Source organism: Boleophthalmus pectinirostris, unplaced genomic scaffold (genome assembly GCF_026225935.1).
Source record: "Boleophthalmus pectinirostris isolate CB_2022bp ecotype Guang Dong unplaced genomic scaffold, ASM2622593v1 HiC_scaffold_14, whole genome shotgun sequence".
In the NCBI taxonomy this organism is placed as follows: domain Eukaryota; kingdom Metazoa; phylum Chordata; class Actinopteri; order Gobiiformes; family Gobiidae; genus Boleophthalmus; species Boleophthalmus pectinirostris.
Genome location: NW_026571047.1, coordinates 28,173,054 through 28,180,758, shown reverse-complemented (window position 1 = coordinate 28,180,758; position 7,705 = coordinate 28,173,054).

The following is a 7,705-nucleotide window of genomic DNA, read 5'->3' as shown; positions in this document are numbered from 1 at the left end:
CTGATTTAGTCTTGAAGTAGACTTGGTTTAAATCTGGTTTAGTCCTGATGTAGATTTGGTTTTGTCCTAGTTTTAGTCCTGGGTTAGTCCTGGTTTAGTCCTGATGTAGACTTGGTTTCGTCCTCCTCTCTTCCTGTCAGTTTAGGTCATAACATTTTGACAGTCTTTATTTTATTGCAAGTTTTAACATTTACGCTTTAACACCCTGGTCTAGTCCTGGTTTAATCCTGGTCTAGTCCTGGTTTAATCCCGGTTTAGCTCGGTCCAGTCCTGGTCTGCTTTTACATTTATTCTCTATACACTGGGAATATACCTAGATCCATAACTTACACTGCCCCTGAGCTATTAATACAGCACAGGAGCTCAGTGTTAATGATTTTATGTTAATGAAATTAGAGGGGCACTTTCACACGCGCTGATTTATGTGGACCTGATTTAAGTGAACTATTTTGGGCCTGGACCTGTATATATCCACATACATACGAAACATTTGGGGGTTGTCTCTGGTTCTATTTATACAGTAATGACTTCCAGGCTGGATTTGTCTCAGGTAAAGTGGACCGAGAGGAAACTACTGATGCAACCATACAAAATGACTCTAAAATAAAGGATTGCTGACGTTTTAAAGGTTTTATGGAGGATTTTTTTTTGTTTCAAGTTGTCAATGATAGATTATAGAGATGCAGTAGCCTTGTAATTATGATGACCAAAAAAAAGAGAATAAAAATTCATCTACTCTGGACGTGGTGGGGCTAAACATTTGCCAATAGATAACGACACTGCCTCGTTATCTGTGAGCTGACAGGCTGTCAATCAAACTCCCTACGTTTCTAGTGTAACTGACTTGCCTGCGCGCCGCAGGTACGTGGTTTACGTACGCCTGTCACGCAGTCCACAGACGCAAGACGCACAGACGCTGTTTACTCCACCAACGCAACAGTTCTTAGCGGCTTTTTTTTACCTATATCTTCCTCGCAGTTCGCACAAAGTTTGTTGCAATGGCGACAAGAATCCAGGAGCAGTTCGCCGCAAAAGAAAGTCCGTTTTTGAGGTCGCTGAAAGAAGAAGACAAGGGGAAAAGCAGCGAAGCCAAACTAAGGTGATTCTTGAAGATTCATTCCAGCGATGGCGCGACTGAAGCAGACGCAGGGTCTAAAGACTGACGCACTGGTCCACAAATTACTCCTGGACAGGAAACTTCTGCTTATTATGAAAACGTACTTTATTTCCAAGAGCTAGACAAACGTTTTTCAGGACACGAAAGCGATATCCTATGTCTGAAAACGTAATTTTCAAGGCAAAGAAAGAGTCCGCTTGCTGCTGCGTGTTGTAGCTAGTTCATTCGCACTGAATCTCCGCGCAACCTTCTCTGCACCCCTTTCCTGCTCCTGTCCCCGCTGCCCGTTCTGCTCTTCTTCCTGCTCCTCACTTCTCCGCGCATGGAATCTCCGTGCACCCGCTCCCCTCTCCTCTCTCCCCGCTCCTCACTTCTCCGTCTTGCCTAACCAACACTGTAGTTAGTTGTTTACAAGTCATGTGCAGCGGCTGTAAACAAACCTGTTTCTGGCGTAAGGAGGAGGAGGGAGGAGGTGTTTCTACGTAGGAGCTGTAGGGGAGGGGGGTGGTTTCACGCATGCGCAACATTTGAAAAAGGACAAACAGTCGCTGGATTTCTCGTTCCTTGGAAAATCCTCTATACAACCTTTAAGTCTTTCTGAGTTCAATGTAAAGGTGCATTGTGTAACTTTTTGGCTGGGGAGTCCTTCAACTGGTCATTGCTCTGCCTGGAATGTCCCACAGTATGACATTAAACGTTCTATCTTACATTTATCCAATTACAGATGGTTTTACTGCTCAAACGTAAATAGAAAAATAAGTATTGATAGTGGGCGGTGTCACCTCTCCACAGATCTGACCTGTAACTTGGTTTGGATTCCATGAAGATAGAAAGGTTTTATTGCCGTATTTTCTGGGCTATTAGGCGCTCTGGATTATAAAACGTCATTGAATGGTCTATTTTCGAACTTTTTTTCCACAAATAACCCGCACTGGACTTTAAAGGAAACACAACAGTGTGATGGGTGAGTGGTTTTGTTTGTTTGTTCGTTCACGGTGACTCTGGGCTTTGTTCAGTTGTGGCGTGTAGGGAGGGTGCTGTCTGGGACCAACGGATTGTCGGCGTGTTCGCAGTGACTCAGTTGTTCAGTCGTGTCTAGAAGTGGCACATTGCGCTCGCTTTTTCGGTTCGTTCCTCCGTTCCGTTCCTCGTCGGCGTGGAGTGATGAGTGTGTCTGTGGGTGTGTTTCGCTGTGCGGTCGCTGTCTGCTCCGTGTGTGTTTGCGTGTTCTGCGGGTGGTACGGGTTTGTAGTTTACTGAAGTCGTGTTGGGACACCCGAGTGGATTCGTGTATAGAAGCTTTGCACCGTCACGTGATCCCTATAGCAACGGTACCTACGCCGCCATGACACCGGGCACACTATGCCATTGACTTCAGCAGCATCGGAGAAACATGGGCAGGTTTTGTTGTGTATTTGGTTGTTCTAGACGCTCTGAACGGGATAAAACGAATCATTTCTTCACTGTTCCTCTGGAAATTACATTACAATTACAATCATCAGGAGCTCAAACAAGGGAATTATCGAAAAAAGACGCAGATTATAGCTAGAGAACATAAACCGCAAAGAGATTTCCTATTGTACCATCAAGACACCTGAAGTTTCATCAAGGTATTTGCTATTTAAATTGTTTCATAGCTTATTTAATGAAAGAAGCACATTTACTGAACAAAAATGTCATTAATTTATCCAGGAAAAACCCGCACTAGTTTACGATTCAAGGAACCCACACTGGGCTCCTCTGATCAACATGACGCACGAGTCGAAGAGTCTGTGAGCCGAACCTCGAAAGAATCGGCCATGAAAAGATCCTCCGCGAACATTAGAAAGATCCGCTCACAAAAAGCGATTCATTCTAGAAGACATAGTTGTGGATAAGCAAGACAATGAAGAAAACATGGGTCCTACGACGAGTGATATGTTTATATGTGCGTTGGAAGATACAGTTTCTACTGCCACTCACACTGCAAATGTTTTCTTTTTACATTTTAGTTCAGTAAATGTGCTTCTCATTAAATAAGATATGAAACAATTTAATTAGCAAATATGTTGAGGAAAATGACGTGAGTGTGTCTTGACGGTACCATTAGAAATCTCTTCGCGGTTTATGTTCTACGTGACTCTAAGGTTTAATACCAAACTGTGAAACATCCAGACAAAGCAACAACATCTCCACCAGAAAATTTACTCAATGCACCTTTAAAGATGTGTAACTTTTCTGGATGGGTTGTCAGTCCCTTGCTTGTTTCCATGGAGACGTTATTGATTTGCCATCACAGAACGTATATATGAGTGGACATAGTTAACGCTCTAGCCTCCGCTTCCCAAATATGAAGTTCTCCAGGAGGCTCTTCCGGCTCCTTCTGTCTCTGGCTCCAGTTGACTCACATTTGGCTCTTGCGGCTCCTCTCTCTGTACCTGCCGCTGTGAGCCTTGTCATTTTGGTCTTAAAATGTTCGTATTAACCCGCGACACTTGATCCTGAATTTATTTATTTTTTCGCTATTTTGTCCGATTCGCTCTTGTAACCTTGAGCATCGCGAGCTTCATTTGAGCACTTAGTCCACTTCTTTAAACAGTCTATGTTTGCCTTGAATGTTCCACACGATGTCTTTAAATATAAACTTGGAAAGCATGCATTTTACTGTGAGCTGACTTGCCCCTACACAGATCTGACTTGTAACTTGACGTCGTCTGGCTTTCTGTGATTGTAATGCCAGATTGTGGGACTTTCTAGTCAAAGCAGTGGCATCTCCATGGAGACAAGCAGGTGGTGGTGCCATTACAGAACGTTTGTTTCTCTGGTAACATAAATAAGTATTGTTGAGAAGAAGAAGTCCTAGTGTCCTGTGTCTCTGGTTTAGTCCTCGTTTAATCCTGGTTTTGTCCTGGTTTAGTCCTGGTCCAGTTCTGTTTTTTCTTGTGTGATGAGTGAGCTACCGTGTCCAAATAATTTCCTTTGAGGATCAGTAAAGTTTGTTTAAAGGTTGTATGGAGGATTTTTTTTTGTTTCAAAGTTGTCAGTGATAGATTATAGAGGTGCAGTAGCCTTGTAATTATGATGACCAAAAAAAGAGAATAAAAATTCATCAACTCTGGACGTGGTGGGGACTAAACATTTGCCAATAGATAACGACACTGCCTCGTTATCTGTGAGCTGACAGGCTGTCAATCAAATCTCCCTACGTTTTCTAGCGTAACTGACTTGTCTGCGCCGCCGGTACGTGGTTTACGTACGTCTGTCACGCAGTCCACAGACGCAAGACGCACAGACGCTGTTTACTCCACCAACGCAACAGTTCTTAGTGGCTTTTTTTGACCTATATCTTCCTCGCAGTTTGCACAAAGTTTGTTGCAATGGCGACAAGAATCCAGGAGCAGTTCGCCACAAAAGAAAGTCTGTTTTTGAGGTCGCTGAAAGAAGAAGACAAGGGGAAAAGCAGCGAAGCCAAACTAAGGTGATTCTTGAAGATTCATTCCAGCGATGGCGCGACTGAAGCAGACGCAGGGTCTAAAGACTGACGCACTGGTCCACAAATTACTCCTGGACAGGAAACTTCTGCTTATTATGAAAACGTACTTTATTTCCAAGAGTTAGACAAACGTTTTTCAGGACACGAAAGCGATATCCTATGTCTGAAAACTTAATTTTCAAGGCAAAGAAAGAGTCCGCTTGCTGCTGCGTGTTGTAGCTAGTTCATTCGCACGGAATCTCCGCGCAACCTTCTCTGCACCCCTTTCCTGCTCCTGTCCCCGCTGCCCGATCTGCTCTTCTCCTGCTCCTCACTTCTTGTCCGTGCACGAAATGTCCGCACACACCGCTCCCCCGCTCCCCCCGCTCCTCACTTCTCCGTCTTGCCTAACCAACACTGTAGTTAGTTGTTTACAAGTCATGTGCAGCACCGGCTGTAAACAAACCTGTTTCTGGCATAAGAGGAGGCAGGAGGAGGCGTTTCTACGTAGGAGCTGTGGGGGAGGGGGGGTGGTTTCACGCATGCGCAACATTTGAAAAAGGACAAACAGTCGCTGGATTTCTCGTTCCTTGGAAAATCCTCTATACAACCTTTAAGTCTAAGTCTAAATATAGTCCTAGTTTAGTCCTGTTCTAGTTCTGGTTTAGTCTTGGTTTAGTTCTGTTTTAGTCCTGGTTTAGTTCTGGTAAGGTCCTGGTTTAGTCATGATGTAGACTTGGTTTAGTTATGTTCTACTCCTGGTTTAGTCTTGGTTTAGTACTGATCTAGTTCTGTTCTAATGTTGTAAAGAAGAACTGTTGAGAGATTTTAAAGAATTGAGAGATTTTTTCCTTGGTGCTCTGTGTCTCTGTGGCGCTCGTGCTCTGGGTTTTTTCAGTCCTGATGCAGAGTTGGTTTAGTCCTGGTTTAGTCCTTGTTTAGTCCTGGTTTGTTCTGATTTACCTCTGGCTTAGTTCTGCTCTAGTTCTGTTCTAGTCCTGTAAATAAGTACTGTTGAGATATTTTTTTCCTGGTGCTCTGTATCTCCGTGGCCCTCGTGCTCTGGAGTTTTTCAGTCCTGATGTAGACTTGGTTTAGTCCTGTTCTAGTCCTGGTTTAGTCCTGGTTTAGACCTGTAAATAAGTATTGTTGAGCTCTTTTTCCCCTGGGTCCTCTGTCTCCGTGACCCCTAGTCTGGGGTTCTTTTAGTCCTGATGCAGAGTTGGTTTAGTCCTACTTTAGTCTTGGTTTAGTCCTACTTTAGTCTGAGGTTTGTCCTGGTTTAGTCCTGGTTTAGTCATGTTCTAGTCCTGTTAATAAGTACTGTTGAGATCTTTTTCCCCTGGGTCCTGTGTCTTTGTGTCCCTCGTGCTCTGGGGTTTTTCAGTCCTGATGCAGATTTGGTTTAGTCCTAGTTTAATCCTGCTTTAATCCTGGTTTAGTTCTAGTTTAGTTCTAGTTTAGTCCTGGTTTAGTCCTGGTTTTAGTCCTAGTTTAGTCCTAGTTTATTCCTGCTTTAATCCTGGTTTAGTTCTAGTTTAGTTCTAGTTTAGTCCTGGTTTAGTCCTGGTTTTATTCCTAGTTTAGTCCTGGTTTAGTTCTAGTTTAGTCCTGGTTTAGTCCTGGTTTTAGACCTGGTTTTAGACCTGGTTTAGTTCTAGTTTAGTCCTGGTTTTAGTCGTAGTTTAGTCCTGGTTTTATTCCTAGTTTAGTTCTAGTTTAGTCCTGGTTTAGTCCTGGTTTTATTCCTAGTTTAGTTCTAGTTTAGTCCTGGTTTAGTCCTAGTTTTAGTCCTAGTTTAGTCCTAGTTTATTCCTGCTTTAATCCTGGTTTAGTTCTAGTTTAGTCTTGTTCTAGTCCTGTAAACAGTGTTGGGGAGTAACAGATTACATGTACCGGAGTTACGTAATCAGAGTACAAATTATGAGTAACTGTATTCAGTTACAGTTACTGTTTCAGTGAGTGGTAATTGGATTACAGTTACTTTGTTGAAATAAATGGATTACATGGTGGTATTTTCCTGTTTTCACATTTTGGGCTAAACCAGGACTAAAACCAGAACTAAAACCAGGACTAAACTAGAACTAAATTAAGACTAAAAACCAGAACTAAACCAGGACTAAACCAGGACTAAACTAGAACTACTAAACTAGAACTAAACTAGGACTAAAACCAGGACTAAACCAGGACTACTAAACCAGGACTAAACCAGGACTAAAACCAGGACTAAACTAAACCAGGACTAAAACCAGGACTAAACCAGGACTAAACTAGGAACTAAACCAGGACTAAAAACCAGGACTAAACCAGGAACTAAACTAGGACTAAAACCAGGACTAAACCAGGACTAAACTAGGACTAAAAAACTAAAAAGGACTAAACTAAAACCAGGACTAAACCAGGACTAAACTAGGACTAAAACCAGGACTAAACCAGGACTAAACTAGGAACTAAACCAGGACTAAAAGGACTAAAAGGACTAAACCAGAACTAAAACCAGGACTAAACCCGGACTAAAACCAGGTTTAGTCCTGTTTTAAATCGTTGGTTTAATTGTGGTTTAATCGTGGTTTAATCCTGTTCTTAGTCCTGTAAATAAGCATTGTTGAACTCTTTTTCCCCCCGGGTCTTGCGTCTCTCTTGCGTCTCGGTGTCCCTCGTGCTCTGGGGTTTTTCAGTCCTGATGCAGATTTGGGTTAGTCCTAGTTTATTCCTGCTTTAATCCTGGTTTAGTTCTAGTTTAGTCTTGTTCTAGTCCTGTAAATAAGTATTGTTGAGCTCTTTTTCCCCTTGGTCCTCTGTCTCCATGACCCTCATACGCTGGGGTTCTTTCAGTCCTGATGCAGAGTTGGTTTAGTCCTACTTTAGTCCTGGTTTAGTCCTGTTTTAATCATGGTTTAGTCCTGTTCTAGTCCTGTAAATAAGCACTGTTGAACTCTTTTTCCCCCCGGGTCTTGCGTCTCTCTTGCGTCCCTCATACGCTGGGGTTCTTTCAGTCCTGATGCAGAGTTGGTTTAGTCCCACTTTTGTCCTGGTTTAGTCCTGGTTTAGTCCTGGTTTAATCATGGTTTAATCATGGTTTAGTCCTGATCTAGTCCTGTAAATAAGTATTGCTGAGCTCTTTTTCCCCTTGGTCC